General features: G+C 42.9%; 1 protein-coding gene across 5 annotated transcripts in view; it reads right to left on the reverse strand.

Annotated features, from left to right (window-relative positions):
• TSPAN18 (tetraspanin 18) overlaps positions 1 to 24,950 on the reverse strand; it is a 122,831-nt gene that overhangs the window by 60,565 nt on the left and 37,316 nt on the right. For all 5 annotated transcript variants that reach the window (XM_026848944.1, XM_026848943.1, XM_026848942.1 and 2 more), the window contains one exon: positions 2,352 to 2,482. The gene's annotated coding sequence lies outside the window, so the exon portion shown is untranslated. The remainder of the gene's footprint in view (positions 1 to 2,351; positions 2,483 to 24,950) is intronic.

The raw sequence follows: 24,950 nt of genomic DNA on the forward strand, positions 1-24,950 counted from the left end.
TAAGAGACAGATATATATATATTCCCTGCTGGCCCTCACCCTCCATTTCCTCTTGGATTTCTTTGTGACTGCACTGAAAGAGGTCAATAGCTCCCAGCTTGAGAAATGCAGCTTTTGAAAGGACTATCACCAGCATCTGTATTTAAAGCATGCCTTTTACTTCATGGCCCCCCAGCTAATGCAGAGCTTTTAAAAAGTGAGAAGCAAGATAAACTTTCAGGGGGAAGGGAAAGGGAAGAGTAGAGGAGAAACGGTACCTATCTGCCTTGGGTTTACTGACACTTTCACTGGAACAAAGCTTGACTGGCAAAGCAGGGACGGGGAACATAAGCTGCAGATGATCTAAAGTGCTACGGGTCACTACACCTTGCTTCAGTCACCACCTCCCCATCCTTTCAAATATGCTACAAAACCACATGAAGCAGCCAGGCACCAAGCTGGAAAAGAATTTCAACTGATTAAAAACAATGGGCAAATTAGCGCTGGGCTCACTGAACCCATCAAAGCTGTGCAACTCAGTCGTCAGCGTTTAAGAAATTCTGATCTGACAAACACTGGAAATGTCAAATTTTAATAGGCTTAATTAACTTATCTTGATAATGAAATGCTGGACCAGTGGCTAAGTTCATATTTAGGCTTTCTATTTGAGGAAATATTCCCAGAAAAGCTATGTCACGTTAGATCCAGACACTTACTGGGAGGGAGGAGGAACAGGACTGTAACCTTCTCCTTTCGTGCCAGTGGACACAGCCCATGTGGAAGCCTGCCACATGCACGGTTTTTCAGGACCACTGGCCCCACTTCACATTGCAGCCTCACTCCAACATCCACTAGCAATTACACTGCAGTTGCTTTCTGTATTAGGATATGGTTTTTAATCCACTTCGGAAGAGAATGAATCCAAGTATCCACATAAAGAGTTTGTACAGATCAGCTGTTGCTGTAGTGTCCAGGTGTAAAAAGGTTGAAAGTCCATCCATGTGCTTTAGAAACTGACTAACAGTTCTCACTACTAAAACATTCCCAAATTTGAGGAGTAAACTTTGTTAAGAGAAGGCAGACCAAATTAAGACCAGCTATGATTTTCCAGCTCAAACTTATTTCATCTAGCTATTTGACTGGAGCCTTTCAGTAAACATCAGCAGAAAGCTCACAATATTCACCTATGAAAAACCTGAAATTCACCAATGGAAAGGTGCAGCGGTACCTCCAGCAGCACCACATGCAGCAAAAAGCTACTTCATAAAGTTCCTACTAAATTGTCCAAGACAGAAGTCAAAAATGAGGCCACAGAATGCTCCAGAAATGGTGAATTAAATTGCCTCTGAGAGTCTCTAGCACAAGCAGCATATGACTTTGCATTTCACTTTAGTTTCCAATCATACTATCTTTCTCACAGGCATTCAAATACATTAGTCTGTGCCTTATCAGATCCTGAATTAGGACTGTAGAAAAGCTCCTGTGAGTCTGAGAACTCCATAGTTCAGAGACGTTTATGGGGCTGTAATGAGTACTGACAGATAAGCCACACTCATGCATACAGGCTCGCAACTCACGTCTGGTTTAACACAATACAGACCTAAGCCTTCGTAATACAGCGTAGGAAACAGAATCCTCCCATTGCCTACTACTAATTGCATCTGCAGTGGTCAGGGGTTGAAAGAGAAGTAAGCAGATTAATTCTATTAGTCTGTACAATATTATCCCAAGGGGACAAGGGAAAATCCCATCATTTAAAACAGGACTGGTAGACGCTGCTGGGAACGATGTTACATACTAGTAGGGGATTAAGGGTTTGGACTAAAGGGCCTCATCTTTTCTAGATCTGGTTTCCATGAGTCATAGTGATTAGAACTGCAAGGCTTCTCTGTTTGGTTTTTTCACTTTTGGATGACCTGAAACATTTTTCCCAGTCAAAACCAAAATGATTAAATTAGTTTCTTACTTAACCCCTTCCCCCAAACATACACTTCCTTATTCCTTTTCTTAAAAACTTTCTGTTTAAAATAAGGTAATTTTCAATATAAAATTATTTTAGAACATGAGGACTAAGTATTGTTTTATTGATAACTCATATGTAACAATTTTCTTTTTTCGGCATACTCCTCCCACACTTTTAGCCTATATTTATCTCAACCATATGAGCAGTCTTGATCCTCTGAAAGTACATTTTTCCTGAAAAACATTTCCCGTGCTGTAAACACAATGTAAGGTTTCACCCCTACAGACATGGCACGACAAAGCCCCTCCTGAGCCAAAGGAATGGATGAAATCCTCAGCTCAATCCACTGCAGCAGACCCAGAGCCCAGCAGCAGCTGAGCCAGAGTGTGAGGAGCACTCCCTGCCTTACCTGCCTGCTGCTTTGAGGGGACAGCCCTTCAGAGAAGTCCTTGTTCTCCTCAAGAAGTCAGGTCGTAGTAAACACGCATCAGTCAAGATCCTTGCTTCAGGTCCCTAGCTCCAGGATCCAGGCTGGTCAACCTGTCAGAAACAGCAACGAAGAATACATAAGACACATACCTCCACACTGGGCCCGAGGAGAAGACCGTGACCTTGCTTTACTCGCTTCTTCCTGCTTAGGTAAAGATCAGCTTTTTCTTGCACAACTAAAGGCGGTCAGGAGAAGCATCTGACAGTGACCCTGAAGACCCTAGCAAGGCCTGGACTGAAGGCAAAAATCTTCCTCTTTACTTTCCAGTCCATTTAGATTGGCCTGAAAAGGGCTTTGACCAGAAGGCAGGAGGACAGGACTATTTCCAGCAGAATAAGAAAGGAGCAACAGAGTTGCTCTGCATCTTCCCCTCCTGCTCCCCTGTGTCACCAGGGAAACAGGGGAGGACAGGAACACCACAAACTGATGTGTGAGTCTCCTAAAGGCAAGTTCCAGAATGGAGGATGGAGTAGTGGGTGAAAAAAAAAAAAAGTAGTTGAATTAAGACCCACACGCACCCCTTCCTGTATTGTATGCAACAAATACGCACACACATATTCACTTACTGGATAGATGTTAAGAGTACAACTGTATGCTGAAGAGAGGGAGCCAGAAAAGATTGAGGATGAAAAAGAGGGCAAGGTGATGGAGCTGAGAGGGAGGTAAAGATGGGATGGAGATACCAACATAGCCAGGAGAGGCAGGGTTCAGTGGAAGATGCTCAGGTGATGAAAGCAGTAAGCAAGCAAAAGAAAGTAAATCAGATCCTGGAGCAAGGGCCAGTGGGAAAGGAGGAGAGATCATGCCAGATCTTGTCGGTTTTCTCCTTGCCGAAGTCATCCAGACCTGGGGCACAGAGGTGGAGCCAGCACTTAACAGAGCAATCGTTCTGTAGCGGCTTCTCTCTGGAGAACAGCACCGAGTCTGGATCTCATTCTTCCTGACAGCTCCAATTCAGATATGAAGCTGGCGCCACACGAATCCATTTCATAGTATTACTTCTCTCTTCCCTAGCCTACCTTGTTTCTTTACTCTCTTCTGAAACCAAACCCCCCTGCCCTGCCCAGCCTCTCCAGCACCCCAAAGCCAATGCCAACTGCCCACACATAGCACCAGGGAGCACCAGTGCCCACCCTGTATCACAGCGCTTAGTAACTCCTCCATATGCTTCTGCACAGGAGAAAGTGTCTGCTGCCCAACAGAAACCTATCCTATTGAATCTAGCCCTGGTCCTTTCAGACACGCAGGACTGGATAGGAACTCCCAGCCTTTGGAAACATTGAGGAAAAAAAAGATTAATTTATTCAGGTTTGTAAAGTGCTCTGCAACCACAAGACAGAAAGCGTCACAGGCAGGTGCACTGAGAGTCATCAAAAATTTGATATTTACAATGACATTTTTAGAACCAATTTTCCCTTTCCATTATGGAAGAACAGTGCCATCCATGTAGGCAAAACCCATTCATTCCCTATTACTATTTCAGCCGATGTAGCACTGTGATCAGAAGCAGAGAGCTCTAACACATTTAGGGTCACTAATACTGTATTTTGTCTTCTGTGCATACTCGCTCAGGTGAGAGATTTCAATCACCACTATTCAAGGAACACTAAGAAACAGAAGATGTTTCAGGTCATCTAAATTCTCCCTTCCCCCCGAACTTTGTTTATATCTAATCCAACTGAGAGTGTCTCAAGCAGCGGGAATATTCTCCCTTCTCTCAGCAGACCTCAGAAAAGGCTTAGAGAGAGCTGTCTTCAAGACCTGTTGCCTGCATAAACAGTCTGATCTTTTTTTTTTTTTTTTTTTTTTAAACGTGATTCCTATGTATCTGACTAGACCAAAAGCAGCTGCGTGTGCGAAACGTGAATAAGGACAATAAAAACCAGGCACCTCCTCTGAGACTGCTGCAGAGGGGCAGAGAGGGACAGCAGCACCACGAGATCCAACACTCCTTTAGCCCTGTATGTGAATTTTCAAAAGACAAGTAGAGCCAGTGGGCTACGGGTCATCTGGGCTCAATACATTTTTAATATGAAAACAAAAATAAACAAAAGCTTAACGTGGAATTTCTCCTGGTTAGTTGCCCTGGATTTACCTTCTCTCTAATCACTGCTGGCTGCTATGAGAGACAAGACCCTGGATTAGACAAGATCTGACCCAGCCTAGCAGCTCACTGGTGCCCCTTCCACAACACTGCACTAAGATACACCCGTGGGGCTTCAGACTCTGTGGCTCCTGACTTTGGTTTGATTTAAGGAGTACAAGATACTCTGCTGGAGTTAAGCTGCATTTCTCATTTTTATTTTAAATTCAACGTTCATCACAGCTTCCTCCCCACTTCAGTGTTTGTTTGCTTTAGGGCCCCAATGGTGGTGTATTTTGCAAACAACCCTTTTTTTTTTTCCTCCTTGTATACTTCTACTGTCATACAAAAGCTTGTATAAAGCCACTTAATCAAGCATAAGGAACAAGAGTTTGCACTATATACTGACACAGAGATCAGGAAGAACACAAAGCATTCCCATTTAACATTTTATGCTACACAAGTAACACCAAAACAGATGTAAAACAAGCCAATTCCTCATTATATTTTATACTTACCACAACACAAATCTTTGTGCATTAAATACAACTGAAAGGGAGCTGTGGAGTTGGCAGCAGCTTGACAGATGCCGAGATGAGCTGCACCAGAAAGGAATATCTCAGCCTGAAACAGTGCATGTTAAAAAGGCATCTGCTTATTGTTTGATATGTGTATTTATTTACATAGACAGCTTGCTGACACGCTGAAAGGTTGGGGAGGGTGGTGTAGGCTGGCATTTTTAACTCGCAGCAGGCATTCAGTGTGCAGTTGGTTATTCTTTGGTCATGTCACAAGCTTCCATTTTATTGCCAAGTGGTAGCAAAAGAGGGGGAGCAGGGAAGGAAAGCAGGGTCCCCTCCCCTGTGCAGACATGGCTCCCTTCCAGGAACCTGCCCTCAGCACACAAGGCAGCGCTTGCAAGCTCAGCCTCTGCAGGCATGCTGCCCCTAGGGCTCACCCCCCAACTTCTGGGGCCTCTGTGCCTTTGATATAGACATGAGAAGAGGCCCTCAAAAGCAAGACAAGCACAGCTTCTGGTGCATAAAAACAGATCTTCTTTAACAAGAAAGAAAATTAATTAAGTGGGTAAAATCCCACAGGTTGGAACAGCAGCTGAGGAATTATCTTTCTATCAGGTTGGTAATGAGGACTCAAAAACCTCACACAGACATTAACAGCTTTATATGGGCTCATTGGCATTCCAGATCAGATGCAAGGCTCAGCATTCCCAGGAGCAGCAGATGCGGCTCCAGTTACAGACCAGACTCTGGGCAAACCACGGTTTGCCCTGCTGAAAACAGTATCGCCGGGATGCCTGACAATGAAAGGTACATACCTATCTAGCAGAGTAACTTTTTCCCACAGAAATTATGCCCAGGGAGACTGTAAGTCACAACATCCAGTGCCCCAGGTTGATCTGACACACCTCCGAAACCTGTGTTTGGATATGTAAGTGCATGTGTGTGTGAAAGAGTTTTATTCAACATGCTGCGGGGAATGTGAACAGCCTGCACACATCTGGGTGCACATCAAATGACATGATCAGACACTGACCACATCCATCTCCTCTACCCTACTGATTTCCCCACCAACACTGCTGGCTGCTTAACTGTTAACACTCACAAGTACTATTCAATCCTAACAAAATAGCATTGATTATTTCCTATTCCCTGCAATGGAAAAACTACCTGATTTAAGGTCGACATGAATGGCAAGCAGCGATGAATTCACGGTAACCACCGCAACAGAGAACTGCTACCACAAAGAAGCCACGGAGCCTACTGAGCATCACACTGAACTGTGCCAAGGTACAAAAAGCTGCATTTCAGAAATGCGTTAACTTCTCTGGCTACTAAAGCAGGGGAATTTGCCCCCCCCCCCCCAAAAAAAAAAAAAAAAAAAAAAAAAAAATTACTGGACATCTTTCCAAAAACACACCTTTGGACATCTTCCTGCCTCGTTATTACTGTTTGTATCACAAGAGTCCGAAGAGGCCCCACAGAGCCAAGATTTTTTCTGTACACAGCATGAAAACTGCCCAAAGAGGTTGCTTCCTAAACAGACAAAAAGCAGGGAAAATGCAAATACTAGTATTTTCCTTGTTATAGATGTAAAGTAGAAATCCAGAGAGATTCTGGTGGTAAAGATCAGCCAGGAAGCCAGTGACAGAAACAGAAAGCGAAAATCTTCAGTCTCAAAGCTATTCCTTCATTACTGAGATCACTGTTTCTTCCTTTCTCATTCTCCTGTCTTTCCCTGAAAGTTGTTTCTTTTACAGCTTGTAAAGTTCACCCTTAAAAGCGAAGTCCCCAGCCTACTGATGTGCTTCTTATTTTCAGGGGGAGGGGGTTTAGGGATTCTGATGTAAATGAGCACAAGGAATTCTCAGCTGGCACCCAAAATCTGCACCAACAAAGCCAACTGCCCCCCTTTAAATGAACAGCGAATATGGTATGTGCTGTTTTGTATAGGTTTTAAATATACCTAATCATGGGGCCTTCAGATGACCACTCAGAACCACTCTAGTGTATTTACTTCTGAAGTAGGTGTTTCATATATTACCCTGATTGTAATCAATGAGATGATATCCCTACCAGATGAGACAATTATTTTGCAATTACTTTGAAATGAAAAATACTCCTTGCAAAGGTTTCACTAATTACCCAGTCTTACCAAAGGCTAAGGATAATGGAGTATTTTCCCACCATCTCTGCCTCTCATTAATCCAAATGCCCTCTGTGCCCTAAACCTATTGGGAAAAGAAACCAATGGCACTTCCTGAGCAATAGGATTAAATTACTTAGTCTGAGGAAACAGGTTGCCTAACAGAAGCATTTGCATTTTTAATAGCTATTTCAAATCATTTCACATCACCTTCTAACAAGCGGCACTACTTCCTTAGTTTCTCTGGGGTTTGAAATATCTGTAGCGCTTAAACAACAGTCTGTCCGTTTTTCAAGTTATTCCTTCTTGTTTGCCTCAGAAATAATGCTTTCTGTCAGTTTGAACTGTTAATTTAGGTTTGTTGTTGCTGCTCTCTCTCCTTCCCTTGAATAAAGGGCTGGCTGATCCCTGGGATGCTGTGGTACAGCACTTGGGTTTTCGCACTCAAGCTGTCACTCTATTAGCTCTGACAATCTGGCTGGTTTGTATGATACTTTCCTAAGGCTCTCATCTACCTCTCATATCTCTTCCCTCAGATTCACCTGAGCAGACACACTGACACCTTTGGGCAAGCCGTTCCCAGAATTGCAGAAGCATCCAAGGGTGGAAAGAAAACAGACATTCAGGCAGCACGTGCTGTATATGCAGCAAGGGTGTACGTCTATTATAGCAATTCTAACAGCTGCTGGTACTGAGGTTAGTTTGGAAAGGCTTTGATTCCTGCCTAGGGAATTTAGTGTCATTTGCTTGCTCTATAAAAGAGTGCCATGGGCTTCCTCATGCAGTGTTAGATCCAAATATACTCTTATGCTTTACAGTTTTATGTATAATACATGTGTCTGTGATCCTGGTCCTTCAAATGATTTTGCAGTGAAAAAGCTAATACAGAACGGAGCACATCATGGAGTTGTATAGCTCTTCGGTTCTCTTTTGGAATGCATCATTAGTTCTGCATAGCTGATATCTCTGCTTTATCTTCTTCAGATCCCCTTTCCTTAAACAAACTCCAGATTGTCCCCCATACCCCCCCAAAAAATGCCTCTTAAGACCCGATTGTTTTTCTTGAAAGACACAATAATTTCAAAGGACTTAGCAGTAGTATTTGTGGAGGAAAAAGCACACAAAAACCAATAATCAAATGGTAAAGGCCAAGGAGAAAGCCACAAACCAGTTATGGAAAAGGATATGCAATGCTGTTCCATTATCCGCTTGAAATGAAGAGTAAAAGCTTGCAAAATTCCATTTCAGTGCCTGCAACTCCACCTAAATCCTCCTGACCACAGTAACAAAGCTATTACACCATGCGTCTTGGCATTTTCATCACGTTCCAAACATCTAGCACACGGCTCAAAGGTTTCGGCCCTTCATATGAATGAATCTTGTGATCAGCACATGAAATCAGATTGCTAAGTGCAAAGAGAAAAGGAAGATGATTTCCCAAGACACAGAGGAAACCACCCTTTCCTCTCCATATCCTTCCTTATTTTCCCCACTGAGCAGGCCAGGTCTCCTTGCCCACGTGCTGTATCACCTAAAGCTCTGTCCCTCAGTGTCCAACCATCTGCTGTTCTTAACTGCTTCTTCATAGAATTTGAGGTGCCTCTAGCTATGCATAGGTGCAAATAAACCACAATAAAGATTTGGGTTTTGCAAATTACTGAAGTTAACCTCTGAATAAAGGCTACCATAGAAGGGTACAGTGCAAATACAAGTCCTAAATCAGTCAAATTAGAGCAGCTTTAAAGATTATCAGTGAGAAAACTTCATTGGAGCATGCACACCAGCGAACACACATGCCACACAGAAAAGTACAGTTTAGCTGACTCGGTTGGAAATTATATTGTCATTGTGCAGTAGGGCTGTTCATGGGAGCAAACTGTAGAAAATGAAGAGCTGAGCCCTACAGAAATAGCTACTAGGTTTTCAAGTACCAAGAAACAGATGCCAGAATGTAAGCACTATTCACAGCATAAAACCTAAAGGCCTCAAAAGAGTTTATTCTATCTGCACAACAGAAAGGCACCTATTCATTGCAGAAAGCCAGTGACTGGAAAGGATGAAGAACATACAGAGTCAGCCAAACAAACAGCGGCAGAAGATAAAGAACAACTCCAGGTTAACACCAGGCAAAAGGTTACATGCATTCTTTTCTTCTTCTCCCAGAAAATAAAAATAGAAAATTGCGGTATTTTAAGAACTGTTTTTCTTTTTACCTTCTACACTCTATAGGTTCAAAAAAAAAAAAAAAAACCCAACCCAAACCAAAACCAACTTCTGACCACTAATCCTTCAGGAAAAAGCAAATCTAACAGACATTCTTCTGGAAGGCAATGCAAAAACAGTTGAAACTTTTCAATGGTCCAAAAGAAACATGACTACCAGTTAATGTATCAGCAATTCCAGCACATGGTAGAAATACAGAGATGAGGTAATTTTTTCCTTAGCTAAGGCTTAATTGTACAAGCACCTTAAAGCCATTTTGTACTGCGTGGCATTCAGCAAAATTATAGTACATCAGAATGGACTGACTAGGGGAAAAGGCAGCTACTTATTTCTTGCTGGCATTTTCTCATGATGGTGCTTTTGAGGACTCATACCAGCTTTCATTACCAGGGCATGTCCCCTATTTGCAAATGTTTTTCATCAGCTGCTTTTCCCCCAATCCATACCACTGGTTTTCTCTTTTGCCCTCTCATTCAACATCATTAAATAACTAGTAATCAAAAGCAGGGTAGCATAGTGGAAGTTGCAAGTATGGAACTGGTCAGGCAATTTAGTTCAAGGACTATTGTTATTACAGGGCACGGGCAAAACGAAATGTTCTGCAGCTTCTGCAACAACGCTGAATGAACACAGTTCCCAAAGGATCTCTCTGAACTGGAGAAATAGAATGCCATCCCTCTGAAAACTGCAGAAAGCAATCTCTTTGGCCTACTGTCACAGCATGTCAGGAAAGGAACATCACTTCCTCGCTTTTTCAGTTATTAATACAGTTATTAAAATGTGAGACAATGTTTTTTATTGTAAAAACACTATATGGTCAGAGAATATTGTTTTGGAGGACTCTGTTAGGCAATTAGTGAAAGAACACTGCTGAGCCTGCTGAACACAAGAGGAGAGACAGCCAAGGGAAAGAACAATTCCATTGAAACTGAGGGTAAAAGTCCGTGTCTGCAACAGAAGTACAACCAGATCCCAAACAGATGGATAAGGAGAAGCTTCACTGGGAAGAACAGAGTTTTCAGAAGTGGTCAGTGGTTTGGGGATAGATCTATACAAATGTCTCAAGCTGGGTATCCAAGATGCCTCCAGCAAGAAATACTTAGTTGTTTCTGAAAATCTGGCCCTTCAGAAGTGTTTCAAGTGAAGCAAAAAAAACCCTGATCCATTTCCAAAACTTAATGAGGTCATTGAAATAAGTGGTGGGACTACCTTGCTCATTACCCTACAATTTTAAAAGTGTTTCCGAGATTCTGCACATGCTGATGCTACTGTCTATATTGCTTTTGGAGCCTGGTCATGAAATAGGCTGTGGAAGCCAAAATGCAATAGAGAGGGCTTCCTCCCTCCTAACAATGGGAGTTTCCTCCTAACAATGGGACCGCAAATACTACTCCCATTGTAGGGGCAAGACTGCAAAACCAAGAGGGTGCATTCTGCTTTTCTATTACAGAGCTGTCTGCAAAGGTATGTCTTGAAAATAAACATGCCCTTACCTTTTGACTGACCTTCCCTCATGCTCTTCTCTTTATTTCAGCTTAATTTTTTTTAGCACTTCAATAAATGATACATATGCACTTCAGCATTTTTTACCAAACAGTGAAACTGAGAAGCAGGGAAAAAGAAAAGACCAATGCTACTTGTAAAAAAAGTTTGACTAAGGATGTGAACTAAAATCAGCCTATTGGCCTTATGCTCAACCACAGGAGCTTTTACTAGCGCTTAGCTTTTGACTGCACCATTCTTCAAGAATCTAGAGGAGGCAGCACCCCACCTAATTAGGCAGGGATTGCAATCAGGAAACCATGACAAGGAAACTATCAACTGCGCAAAAACTCTCTGCTGCCCTATTTGATTTGGACTCTTGGGCACACAAAAAGGCTCCCAAGATAGCTGTGGCACAGCTGCTAAGTGAGCATTGCCTGCTCTGGACAGCTGTATTTCATTCTGAGTGGAGTGAGGTGTTTAAAGGCTCTCAGAAAGCAGTTCCTAGCTGCAATAAGCTAAAGGGAGCTCCCCCACCTGACTCACTTGGTGAAAGTTGCTGTTTATAATCCATGATTGGTGAGATTGGCTCTAGTATCTGGCCACCAGTTGGCAAGATACAGCAGTCTGCACACAGCTCAGCCTAGGACCATGAATAAATAATTTCCACTGCTGAGAAATGTTTCTGACACATGGGAAGTGAGCCCAGAAACTGGGTGAAAGGACGAAGCTTTAGGAGGCTGTGAAGCCTTGCTCTTTTGCACTGATTGTGCCATCAAGCCATACTGATTGGTTTCAGCCTTTGACAGGTTTCTCAACACAGAGTTCCAGTCTATCCCAGCAAAACACTTGACGCCTCTTCCAAGGCACAAGCAAGTCAACCTCAAGACAGTAATGAAAGAGGGATGTAGCATGCATATCCTTCACCTAAGTACACCCCAGAGTGAGTTTGCCAGAGCTTCAAAGATACATGTTGCTAAAGCATCCGGCCCACCCTATCTCCTAGCTACGACATAAACCAGCTGCATTTAAATGAAAGACAGGTGAGAAGGTGAGAAGGACAAGTAAGGTTCAAGGCACCAGCTGCCACCCCAGTTGAAAGCGGGCAGAGCAACATTGCAGAGCAACATTACAGAGCAAGAGTCTAGAACCAGAGGCCTCCTTCCCCCTTGGACCTAGCCTGGGGAGCAAGAAGGGTGGGGGAAGCAGTCAGCTCACCCTGAGCTTGTTTTCCTCAGAACCTCCTTTGAAAAGCTGCCACGCTGTCCTGCGCTTACCCAGGGCCAGGGGAGTCAGGGATCTCCTTCAAACTCCATGTCCCTGCAGCTCATGCTCAGCCAGTGGACTCCTGTACCGGGACTTAACTGGCAATGAAGAAGGTCAAACAAAATAATCAGTGTCATCTCTTCACCAAGCTCTCCTCTGCCAAGCTGAACAGCCAACCAGTAAGACAAGAAAGCCTTCACTAAAAACAGCCGCCAGATGCAAGAGCGTTCCTCTGTGCCCAGATAACGCTCAACAGGACCCTTCTCCATGTGCAGCTGTTTCCAGAGCACTGCAACCAGAAAATCCAAGCCAGACAAGTAGCTCTTCAAGGCAGACATTAAACATTCATTTGTAATAAACACCCTCCGGAGCCCCAGGGACCAGTGAGAGGTGTAGGGAAACACAGCAAACAGAATCCAGAGAGGCCAGACTCGCTCTGCTTTGCACTGTGGTTATCTGAATATGCGAAGAAAAAAAAAAAAAAAAAAAAAAAAAAAAAAAAAAAGAAAAAAAAAGTGTTTTCAGCGTTTTCAAAATGGTCCATGTGCTAAAAAACAGAAATGAAATTTTATATTTTGGATACTGTAGTTCTTCAAGGGCAGTTTTCCCTTATCTCTGAGCAGTAAGAGAGCATGTTTCTCGCTGTTATTTTAGAAATGTATAAAAGAATTTCAAACATGCTCTCTGCAATTGCTTTGCAATGTAGTCCTTGGACTGAAGTGTCTCCACACTTGCAATCTTTTTATCTTCTCTCTGGAGCGGGGGGGGGGCAGTTTGGGAGGACAAGGGAGAAAGGGGTCTGTGAGACCACGGAACAAAGACTGGGGCTTGGGAGAGCAGCCAGCTATTCCTCAGTTAATGGCTTTGGTTTGTCCAGTTAGAGTGTTAGATTTTATTTAGCTATTGATTTTATACTCATGGTACTGCAGTTTTAAACAGAACTGTGGGATTCTAGGAACATATAACAGGAAAAAACTTCAAATCAGATGGAAGGACACACATAAGGCAGGAGGCAGCCAGCACTGAGGAGGGAAGTCACTATATGCAGTTTCCACAGGAAATGCTGATAACTATTAACAGTACATATGTGGATCTTTATCATATAATTGCTTAATTTCACATAGGTGAAAAAATAAGAATTATAAAGATTAATATTTTAATATCACAGAAAGAAGATGGGCAAACACAGTTAAAATAATAAAAATGAACCTGAGTGCATTGCTGAAGCTTTACAACAAATTTGTTCATTTATGGTTATGTCCACTGTGTATTAGTATTTCCATAAATACTCTTGTAAATAAGATTACCAGCAGAAACTGAAACAATCCTTTTAAAATAAATGTTAAAGAATGGCTGCAGAATAAGAATTTTGTAATTCAAGGCAAATAGTCGTGCAAGAAGCTAGATCCTATGAATTATATGCATTTAGTCAAGGAGTAGAAATACTACTGTGTGACCTGTATGTCGAAATACAAACTGAATTGTGCAGCTGGAAGCTGAACACTTGAATTTTAGCCGCTGAATACTAAAAAGGAATTGCTTGTAAACAACCAGCAACCCAAGAAACAATCTATGAATAATTTCAAATAACTCATGCAATTGAGAAGCTATTTGAGACAATTTGTCAACAGAAGAACTTACACAGAAAATTGTATTTAAAAATTGCTACACATTGTCATGTGGCTATCACAAGAACACATATGATTCATCATGAAGAGACGTAAGTAATTATACCAGGGGTTGAAGTGACATTTTCTTTCCTGTATTATAATCTGTAACTCATCAGATGTATTAGGATAATATTTTTAGTTATAATTCTGCTGATCCCCAAGACATAAGCCATTAGGAGTGATGCAGGCAAGATGATGAAACTTGGCTAAGTAGTTTGATTCGCTCTCACCAAGTCTGAGCAAAATCTGACATCAGTGAATCTGTACTTGAATGTACCAATGTCGTTATTTAATCTCTTTCTTGCAGATGGTCATACGAAATAATAATTTCCTTCTCTTGATCTACAGAAGAGCAGTGACACTTTCAATTCAATGCAGCACAACCCTCTTTAATCCTTTAAAAATTTAAAGCACCTGATTTGCTACTATTGTCCAATTAAAAAAACAACAAGCAAACCAAACCTTCCCAGAACTTGATTTTCCAAGGAATCCTAAAATCCCTCTGGACATGACAGTTAGAAAAAGAAGATTGGCGACCTTTCTACACCAGTAAGTTAAGTCAATTATTTGTTGGATTTAGCACAGTACTGCCTGGAGAGGCAGCAAGCAGCTGCCAAGAAACCTCAGTCCCCCGTGTTCACAGCAGCAGTTCCTGATGGAAACTTCACGAGCCGTCCAGTTCATAAGGAAAACAACAGGTTACTAGACACAAGAAAAGTTGGCCCTGTTCAACTGTGATGAGATCTACTCCAGCAGCAACAGGAAACGCATTTTTAGAAGGGTATTATTCTGGTGGAGAGAATTCCCAGAGCCACGGATCTTGTAAAAGCATTAGGTTTCCTTGACCTCACTAATAAAATGGCAGGAGCCAGCATTGCCGCAGAGATTTTTCAACATTTAAGAACAATTTCATCGTTCTACTTACCAATTTTGAGTTTCATTTGCTTTATCAGTTCTTCTACTGGCATACCAACGGAGAGCAGTGGCATCCTTTGTTTCACAGAGAAGCTTTTATTCCCTTCCTCACGGCCTGAAATTAGAGCACTGCAGTAGATGGCCCAGGAGGCACTAACCAACCAAGTTTGCTAAATCATCGAAACCAGAGCAACAGAAAGGGGGAACAACCTCCCTTCCAAACAATTTGAGGGTGTTGTTACTCTTCATTGGGTCACATTATCTTCATTCATTTGGGGGTTTACCCTCCAAAAAGTTTTACAGCTCCCTGCATTTGCACCTCAGCAGCGCAACATCCCATCTCCACATCCTTCCATAAATTACACATTTTGGGGAACGTTAACAACCCCAAGACTTAACACACTTCCTGTATACTTCCAAGTGGTCTCAAACATTTGTACTGTTTCCTTCAGATCATGTACAAGACCAGATGAAGAACTCTCAGGTGTAATTTGAGATCTCCCAAAAAGCAGCATGGCAACCCAAGCAGATGGTTACTTTTTGCTGCTTTTCCCTGTAATTGTACCTCTCCCGGCCTGCATGAGATTCAGTGGCAGTAAATGCTGTAACAAGGGTAGTTTACAACTTGCATTAGCACATCAGTGTGGTATAACGAAGCATTCAAACAAGACTAATGTCTTTGGAATTGAGTGAGAGAAAGAAGGTAATTGAAAAGGACAGGAGAGTGGTCACAAATATACTACGCATTAAGTGTGGAGTCCAACAATTTGGAAGTGGCTCTGGCACGGTTGTCTAGTCAAGATTAATCACATTTCTGCCAGCACTAAGCTTGTGTGATGTCCCTTCCCTGGAAACTCTCTTCTCCTGTTTGGGTCACCAGTCAAAGGAAATCCTAGGACAACAAGCACCTCTTTGGGGCTTTATTTAAACAAACAGACAGCTCCTTCTGAAGAAATGCCAGTGTCGTAATGACACCCAAACCATTTTTCAACATTTCACAATGTGTTTAAGGAGGAGAGATGCTGTCAGGCTGAAAATCTCACCCAGCTGGCTATTAGGAACCAGCCACACTTCTTGGGGTGACTGACTTTAACTCTTTTCTTTGTATTTCTTGCCCTGAGTCCTCTCAGGATGAAGTTGCAGTGTCTAATCCCCCAGCTGCAGAGGCCAGGCAGAGTTTGGAGCTCTCCCAGCTCAGGCAGGGGGGCAGGCGAGGAAGCTCCCAGCCTCATCCTCTTGATACACTCAGGCACTTTGCTGTCATGAGGATACCAAGACAACGCATCACATTTTTGGGGCCTCACAGAAAACGTATCTTTAAAAAAAAAAAAAAAAGGAATAAAAAGATCTTACTTAATTTTTAGAAAGTAACTGTAACATCACCAGGAAAAACAAGCAATACAACTCAGTTCCCGAAGAGTTTTACAATGATCACTTGACTCTGTCCTAAAGACACAAACTTTATTACCTCTTCTCACTAACATACCCCCTAACCTATCTAAGCTTCACAACTATATTTTCTCCAACAGATGGTCTAAGTGATTAACATAACTTTGCTAAACTCCAGGAAAGTGTTCTCAAGATGTATTTATTTAGTTTAGAAAGCTGATACTTCTATTTCAGACACGAGAAACCACGTTTGCATGTTTAAAATGTTACCTCCCCCAACAATATCAATAGGCCTAATAAAAGATACAACCTACTTTCCCTGTCAACCTTGTGCAAGAAGCTGCCACCTCTAGATGTATTTCAGTACAGCCCGTCCCACTGAATCTGCCTATACGTCTATTTGCTGGCCAGCATTTGTATTTCAGTTGATAAAGGACGAAACACTAAAACCAGCAGCTTTCCCCTGGAAGCATACTAAGGCATTCACTTGCTGTAGCATTTGTCTTTGCTACCAGTGCAGGCAGGACTGTGTCTTTTTCTTAGACCAAGTGCTCCGGGAGGAAGAGATCAGCAGTAGAGCTTGCACTTACAAGCAAGAGACCTTGCTTTCAAGTCCTTTGTATGCTATTTATAAAGTATCGATGGAAGCAGTAGGTGGCAGCTGGTTAACATCCTATAACACCACTACAGAACGATTTTGACCAGAAGTTAAAGAGATCCTCATAATTAATTGAGGCTGCAGGAGGAATGCAAGCGGACTGACTAATTACCTCAGATACTCTGGCTCAGGCGCTGGCTGTTGCAACACGTGTTAGCGGATCTCTAGTGTTCATAAGCAGTTGGGATCTCTGTTTTGTGTCTCCACTAAAGATGCATTTCTAAATACCCAACCCAGCTCCCTCAGCCAGAGCCCTCACTCTGTGTTGCATGCTACAGCCATCATCTTCCTTTCCCCCGCACAACACAGCCTGGCTCAGATCTGCTGTCTGCTCCTGACAGCCCTAAGATTCCCCTGTTATGTACGGGCCAGAGGGAGAAACAAAATGTGAATACTGAGGTCAGCATAAAACAATATCAGAATTGCCACCCCCACCCCCCCAAGCTGGACATTTACTTGGAAAAATCAGAAAATCTTGCACTGAGAAGCTTGCAAGGTTCAGCAAAGCAAGCATGCAGCAAGTGGAGCTGGCATATCTTAAAGAAAAAAAAAAAAAAAAAGAAACCAAAAACCCCACATCTCCTCAGAGGCTCAGAGGAAGGGAAAAAAAAATAGACTAACTTTAAAATAACTTTCATACAGCATTGGCCAAAATGCCTGCTAAGGGTACTTACACAATAAATCAGCTTCTGATTTCTGCTTAACCCTGTGACCTTTTAAATCCATAAGTGGAAAAGCCTTTTGGTTAGGAAAAAAAAGTAAAAGGAGGGATCAAGTTAAAAAGTTCACCTGGCAAGTATGCAAGAGGCTTAAAAACTGTCAGCCTCATTTCCCCAGATCAGTCTGCAGTGCAAATGTGAAGACGCTAATGATTTATTTCTCACCCCTCCGTACCAACTCCCTCTTGGTCTCTTTAAGACAGAAAAATGAATAATAATAATAAATGTATGTGCTCCTTTCATTAACAACTCTGAGTTCTCATTTCTGACCGTATTAAAACATCAAAACCAAGCTCCCAACCCCCATCACACCGGGTGATCAGTGCTTCTTTACCACTTAAAGAAGATCTAAAGAGGCCCCCAATACATTTATTACGTTACAGTCACCAGCACAAATTCTTTTCAAAATGTAATAATCCCCTCCACATGACACTTAACTCCCTAGTAGGTCCTTTCGCAGTCAAGTTAATAACGTTCATATTATGTAGGTAAAAGAAGATTAACAATGAATATGTTGAATCCAAGTTTATAGTGTGGTGCCTCCTCCTTTTGTTTGTCCAGGCACTGCTGGCCTCTACCTAGGACCTGACAAATAAATCCCATTTAGCATTGCTGGTAAATGCTTCTTGACTGAGCATTTGGGATCAACAAGGGTCTTCTTATTTCTTCATACTGCGGCTCTAGTGGTCTAGTCTCACTTTCTAATCCAGCAGAAAGAGTAGCAAGCAAGCAAGAGAAAAATAATTTGTTTTCCTTAAGAAATTAATCTGGAAATTTATTTCCAAGTACTGCATGTTGTCCACATTGCCCTTAGAACAAAACAGCATGTTTTCAGAACAAAATAACCGTATTTTCAAACTTCAACAAGCACCCAAACTCCTCTAAATTCATAAAATCCTCAACACCAGATGAAAGAGTAAACTCTAACTGTGACTTGGTATTCTTAACAAAAGGTAGGTGTTTTCTCTCTCCTGCGTTTCCTTCCTGAAAACATCACTCAACAGATGTGCCAGCACAGCTTGTTCTGCCCGAATCAGGAAACCCTGAGAGCAGCAGCCTCCCCCGTGAACCAAAGCAACAAAACTTCTCGAGGCACCAGCAAGGCAGGGAGTAGAACCCACCACCTTGCTCCCCAACGCAAGGCTAAGCGGCAGAGGTCGGTTGCCCGTCAAACTGTCCCCATCACCTCTTTGAAACAGCCTGTTGTCCTCAGGGCTGTTCCGTGGAGAGGTTTTTGTGCTGGTAACACGCACAACAACCAGGTGCTGGCAAGAGCAACTCATTCGGCGCAGCACAGAGACAACAGGAGGTGGCTGGGGAGGAAAAGAAATATGGGAAAACAGAAACAGGCAGCAGGTCCTGAAATTCTGAAGTGCTTTAGCCTAATGAGAATAGGATTTTACAAATAGCAGCTATGAACCTGGTCAAAATCATAAACACGTGAAAGGAAAACATGCTGCCAGAAACCACCTGCCACCACATGTGCAGTTACAAATCTCTCCTCCCCAAAGGAAACAGGAGCCTTGTATTTCAGGGATTCGATCCTGTTTCCAAAATGAAACACAGCTGATAATAAACAAAACCCCAAATACCCCTGAAACACAGAGCTGTTCAGAGATATAAAGTCAGGCTTCCAGCTCTCTACTTTATAGCAGCCACCAAGGACAAATTGGAACTTGCTTGAGTAGGGAACAGACTGCAAAAAGCAGCCAGGGAATCATTACTGTTGAGTGCTGTCAAGAGTTTTGAGCTGGATTAGGCAGAATCCTTAATCCTTTTCCTCCATCTGCTCCAGTCAGGTTCTGGACTGCCGCAGATACATTCTTCAAGGAACTCTAAAATGAGATCTGAGAGGTGGAATTAGAACTTCCTTACCCTGGTCACCTCCTCAGGTGACAGGCTGCAAGTTCACTGCCATCCCTGACATGGTCCAGACAAGCACTGTTGTCTGATACAGGCACAACAGCAGGACTCAGATGGGCTGGGAAAATCCAAGCATACTTAGGTAGGGAACAAGGCTTTGCAAGAACCCTTCATTTTCTGATTTTCAGATGTTGAACAGAGTGAGAATGCTGTCACACTTCATCCTCTTCAAAACAAAGCAAGTTGGAAGGAGGAGAGGTTATCTGCTTGTTTTAATGATAAGGTGGTATTTTTCTTCCCCAACACAAGCCTAACTGATATTTTCTAGCCAAAAATTCTTCTCAGATTAAAACAAAACAAAACATTAAGGCTCAAATCTTACAGGTTTTAGGTTTAAAAATAACCACTTCATAGAAATTCCACAGAAAAGAGCCTATCTTTCTGGACCTCAAAATAATTGGGAAGAAAAGACTAAGGCGTTTAGGCAAAATGTGTGCTGCTGGCTCAAACTGAGCTAAATAATGACAAGTGCTCCTAACCCCAGGCTGGCTGTCGAGGCCCAGCTTCCCCCAGCTCAGACTCTAACTGTAATCACTCATTATTATTCAGCACTGGCTCAGCACAGACAATACACACACTTTGCACTGTAAGAAAGCAAAGGAAGGCACTCTTCCTGCCTCAGTGGATTTATATTCCAAGGCCATCAATCTCATCCTGACACTTGGTACATGTGGCCATCAGCAGATGGATCACTGTCAAAGCACTGCATCCTTTCTACCTTTCTTACACTAAAGAGAACACAGCTATATTTGGTGACTCTCTTCTGAAAATGAAGCTGGTCAAAACATTTTGAATTCAAACATTTTCAACCAAAAGTAGAGAGGTAAAAAAAAAAAAAAAATCCACGATAAGCTCTCCTGGTTTTCAAATTACTCTACTTGAAAAGCAGCTTTGAAACAGATAGTGTTTGAAGAGTATCTGGAGCTAAGAGAGCACTGCTTGTGGGAGACCAGCACAGCTTGAAGCATTCTGATTCTCCCTTAGTAAGAAGGTGCTGGGTTTAATGTGATTTCCCCAAAAGCAGAGATGGGAACCCCTCTGCAGGGCTGCCACCAGGCGCTCCAAACTTGGGAGATCTAGTTGTGAACGTATCTTAATTTGCTAGGATAGGATCAGGCGAGTGGAAAGAAACCTTGCACTGGCATAGACAGAGTAGTGCCTTTTACGTGCCCAGCCCGTGTCATGCAATACTGCAGCCTCATAGCCGAGTGATGCCCACCCGCTGGATCAGGCCTGTGTGGTAGCCAGCAACTGCAGTGACCTGCTCCACTTTGCTCGCCACGTTAGTGCCAAGTCATCCTGCAAAAGTAAACTTCACAGTTCTTGGCCACAGATGAGCTAAAGGCTTCATCTGATAGACAGGAATGAATGGATCTGGGGTTTTTTCCAAGCTGCTAGGTCTGTGATAATGTGCTGCTCCCACTGAACACCAGAATGAAAGGGGGGGGGGGGGGGTAGTCTATCCCCAGGGAAGTGCTCTACGCATTACTGGAAGGAAACTTGTCTCAATTCCCACTGAAGGGAGCTGGAGGAAGCGGATACCCATCCATGTATGCAGCCACGGCAGCTAACTACTCTGCTACAATTTCCTCCAAAGCCTCCCTGAGTCTAACAGCCAGATGGATCCGCCCTTTGTGCATGGAACTTTTGGATGCCCAAGCCACAGCTACAAACATCCATCAATCTGGTGCTGGTAGAATTCAAACAACCTCCTATTTCCCCTAAACACAACATCGCTTTCTCCAGCTGTTTTTCATATCCTCTGGGAATCACACAGGTGTAGCTAACAACTACACTAAATCAACATGGCTGTAAACCCCGCATATTTTATTTCTTCAGTTTCTAAGGCATGACATCTAATGCCTTGATTTCCTTGAGAGCAGAAAGGGATAGCAGAGTAACTAAAAGGAGAGCATCCTCCAATGCAAGGATGCTTCTATCATTCTTTGGTCTTTGTGCAGATACCTAGTATGAAGGAGATTGCAGATCAAAGAAAAGGGAGAGACATAGGTCTGAATGAAGTCCACTGGAAAGTCTGGAGTTTTCACTCCCTTGCAAAATACCGGATTCCCTCAATGGGCAGTTCTTCCTTTCCTCTCACCTCTTTCATCCCGTATGTTGCCACTGGGTTTGAAAGACTGCCCAACCCCTCCTGTAGTCTGATGCAACTTCTCAACCACAGCCAGCTTCAGAAAAACCGAGTTGATTTCAGTGCCTCCCCTCCTTAGCACAAGCATCATGGGTGCTGTCAGGCACTTTAAAGAGGCAGGGGAGAGTGGCTGTTATCCCCATCAGCACCTTCTGGAAGAGGAGTCTGCCCTTCAGAGCCTCTGGGCAGCTGACTGCAGCGGGCAGCCGTATCAGCATGACGTGGCACCAGTCTGGCCTCCAGACAACAGGACGTGCCAACCTAAAAAGGTAAAAAGAGACACAGCCCAGCCCTGGCATGCTCCACAGGGCCAGTCAGCTTCCAAAGAGGACTAGCTGGGCAGGTACACAATGGATTACGTATTTCTGCCCTCCTCGAGGCACCAAAAGAAGAGACTCTTTGGGCTTCTGCTCCTTGAGTACCTAGGAAACACCTCTGGCTCTCCCTAGCCCAGCTGCAGCACGAGTTAACAGGCAGTCATCAGCAGAGCTGAATTTAAGGCCTAGAGACCTTAAAGATAAGGTCTAAAACGTGACATTTACTTTCAAGTGGTGATTTAAGGTTTACATTCGGGTCCATGTATTCTGGACCGCATACACACACAACCACCGGGCTGCCAAGTACTGCAGAGGAGGGGAGGGCTGAGCACACTGGCCTCAGCTCTGACGCAGAGTCCCAGTGTGAACAAGTGATCTCGGGGGAAATGCTCACGTCCGAGCAAACATCCCTTTTGAAAATCAAATAAATAAATAAATAAGCCCTTGCCTTCCTCAACAGACTGCAGCACACATAAAGTTAAAGCCCCAACTGCCAGTAGAGCAGATTAATCACTTAGTGATCCTTGTGCCCAGCACGAGGGAAGGCACCTCTAAAGGTCCCTGCACCATGTGTGTGCAGAGGATGAGCCTCCTTTCCATCCGAGGGTAACAAAAAAAATCCTCCAGCTCACTGAGCTGTGCAAGCACGCTGGAAGTCAGCGTGGAAAATGACAGCATTATGCATCAGAACATGAATTATGTAAAATTATGCACACATGGGGGGGGCGGGGGTCCAACTTCTCCCACTTGTGGGAGATAGTAGCTCTCCAGTGTGTGTGTGTGCAAACTCCCTGAAATCCCCAAAGGAAGGGATACACAAGACCAGAGAGAATATCTCCCCCCACCCTCCTTTTCATGAAACCTTCTCATAGCAAAGATAGCCTTAAATAAGCATATGAAACAGAATACAGGCTGGATTTTTCTGCTTGCTGACTTCAGTTTCACAACCTTGTGGCTCCATTTGCTTTGGTGGTGTCACTCTGGGTTTATGAGGGAGGGAAAAATCAGGTCCCCAGTGTGCAACTCAGGCACCACACTGTAAGTGTTTTCCTGTAAAGTGGTTCAGTCATACTCTCAGAGAGTAGCTAAAGCCAAGAGTGATTTTATAAGCTCAAAGTGTCTCAAGCAAGACACCACAGTGTGGGTTGCAAAAGGCACAAAACACCATATATACCCTTTGCCCTAGGCTTGTTGTAGCAGTCTCTGACATGTTAATTTTAGCAGACTAATTCTGTTTTTAAAACAGCAAAATTCAAGTCCTTCCAACACATAAAACTGAGTAAATATGCAAACCATCCTAACAAGAAACCCTACTTTCCATGCCCATTAAACCTGAAACTCTTTCAAATCTTCTTTGGCACCTGCAAGCATCCTTCTGAAAGTTTCTGGGATGCCTGTTGGGTGGTTGCACAGCAAGCAACAGGAGCCTCTAAGGGTGCCTGTCTCTCTCCTTGCAGGAGGAAAGAGAGAGATTAGATTTGTCAAACCTGGATAAGTTAACAACAGGACCGATAAGGTTAGACATGCCAAACAATCCAGCAAACAATTCTGGAAAGAACAATTAGATCTAGACTAAGTAAGTATGATAAATGCCAAGTTTAACTCAATTACTTACAATGATTTTAGAGGTCTGAGAAGAGCTGAGTGCTACAGCATTGTAATCAGGGAATGTACATAAAACCGGCCAGGCTCTCTTCCTCACCCCACCTCCCAAAGAAATAGAAATTCAAGTTGAACAGACCTTGAGAAAAGAAATGCCTCTGAATTTTTCTAGATTTAAAAACTCTGCCCTGGATCTAGCCAGGTCTTAGCAGGAGGGAAATCAAGACCAGTTCCCAAAACTTTTTTTTTTTTTTTTTTTCAGAAACTTAGTTTTCCTTTAAGACTTTCATAGTCTTACAGAAGTTAGAAGACAATGGAGACATATACTTGGGTCTTGAAGAAAGCCATTCCCCGAGCATCATCTGGAATAGCCAAAAGAAAATATTTGTCTTAGAGAAATGCTCCATTTCTTTTTCTCTAACCTAGAAGCCAAAGACCCTGAGGTTATTTTCTACTTGGGCTGGTCCCTCCCCACTTTCTGTAGGTCTGCACTATCACTCTGTCAGAGAGAATGTCACACCAGAGGCCAGCCCGAGGTCTGTGGCTTGCTTAAGTCATACAGGCTTAATGCAAAGATCAAGGGGTTTGGGAAGCCAAGACTATTTTCATCAGATTTATAAAACTCTAGATGGAAAAATATCCCAGTCTCTTAGCTGCACACCACCACATGACATTTAATAATAGCAAAGACAACAACTGTAAGTTAGGCTAGAGAGTTTCTCAGTCAACTTGGCTTTGATGTATGTGGCTTCAATAATAAACTCATTTGCTCTTTGTGTTTTCATACTGAGGCCTTATCCAGAAGGAATACTGACTGTTTTTTCCAAAATATCTTTCATTTAGGTCATGAAAAATATCAACCTAGGTTTTTTCATCTAATTTAATTTATGGTTCCAGATTGTCATAGAACCAAAATATTTCTTCAGTATTTTGTTGAAGAGCATACATAACATTCACACATGCTTCAACAGCCAATTTTTGGATGTGAAAGTTTTGGGGGAAATTGCTTGGAGAGGTTTAAAAGAAATTGATGCTGTTTTATAATTAGGACTTGTAGAACATAAATAGAACTCCCAGCCATTTTTTCTTTTCCAAAAATTTCTGTACATTAGAAAAAGCCTTAAAGTTACTGCTAACTGGCAAACTCCAGACCCAAGGATTAATCCTCCAAATCAGCTGTGATAGACCCCAAGTAAGCACCACACTCCTTAGTGTGTTCAGATACACAGACTCACTTCAGCAAGATCAACACAAGGTAGGGAGAGCTTAAGAACCTAATGACCTGTGTTTTTGTCCTAAATGGTTTGTTTAAGGAGGTTTGGCTGGAAAGCAGGTGAGAAAAGGAGAATTTTGGATGGATAACATCAGTTGATGTACAAGTCTGTATTTCAATGGCTTCATGGTCAGAAATTCACCTACTGCCTGGGTGTTGGGCACAACTGACAGACTGAGAAAAGA

The sequence above is a fragment of the Athene cunicularia genome (genome assembly GCF_003259725.1).
Source record: "Athene cunicularia isolate RWA chromosome 5 unlocalized genomic scaffold, athCun1 chr5_part1, whole genome shotgun sequence".
NCBI classification, from domain to species: domain Eukaryota; kingdom Metazoa; phylum Chordata; class Aves; order Strigiformes; family Strigidae; genus Athene; species Athene cunicularia.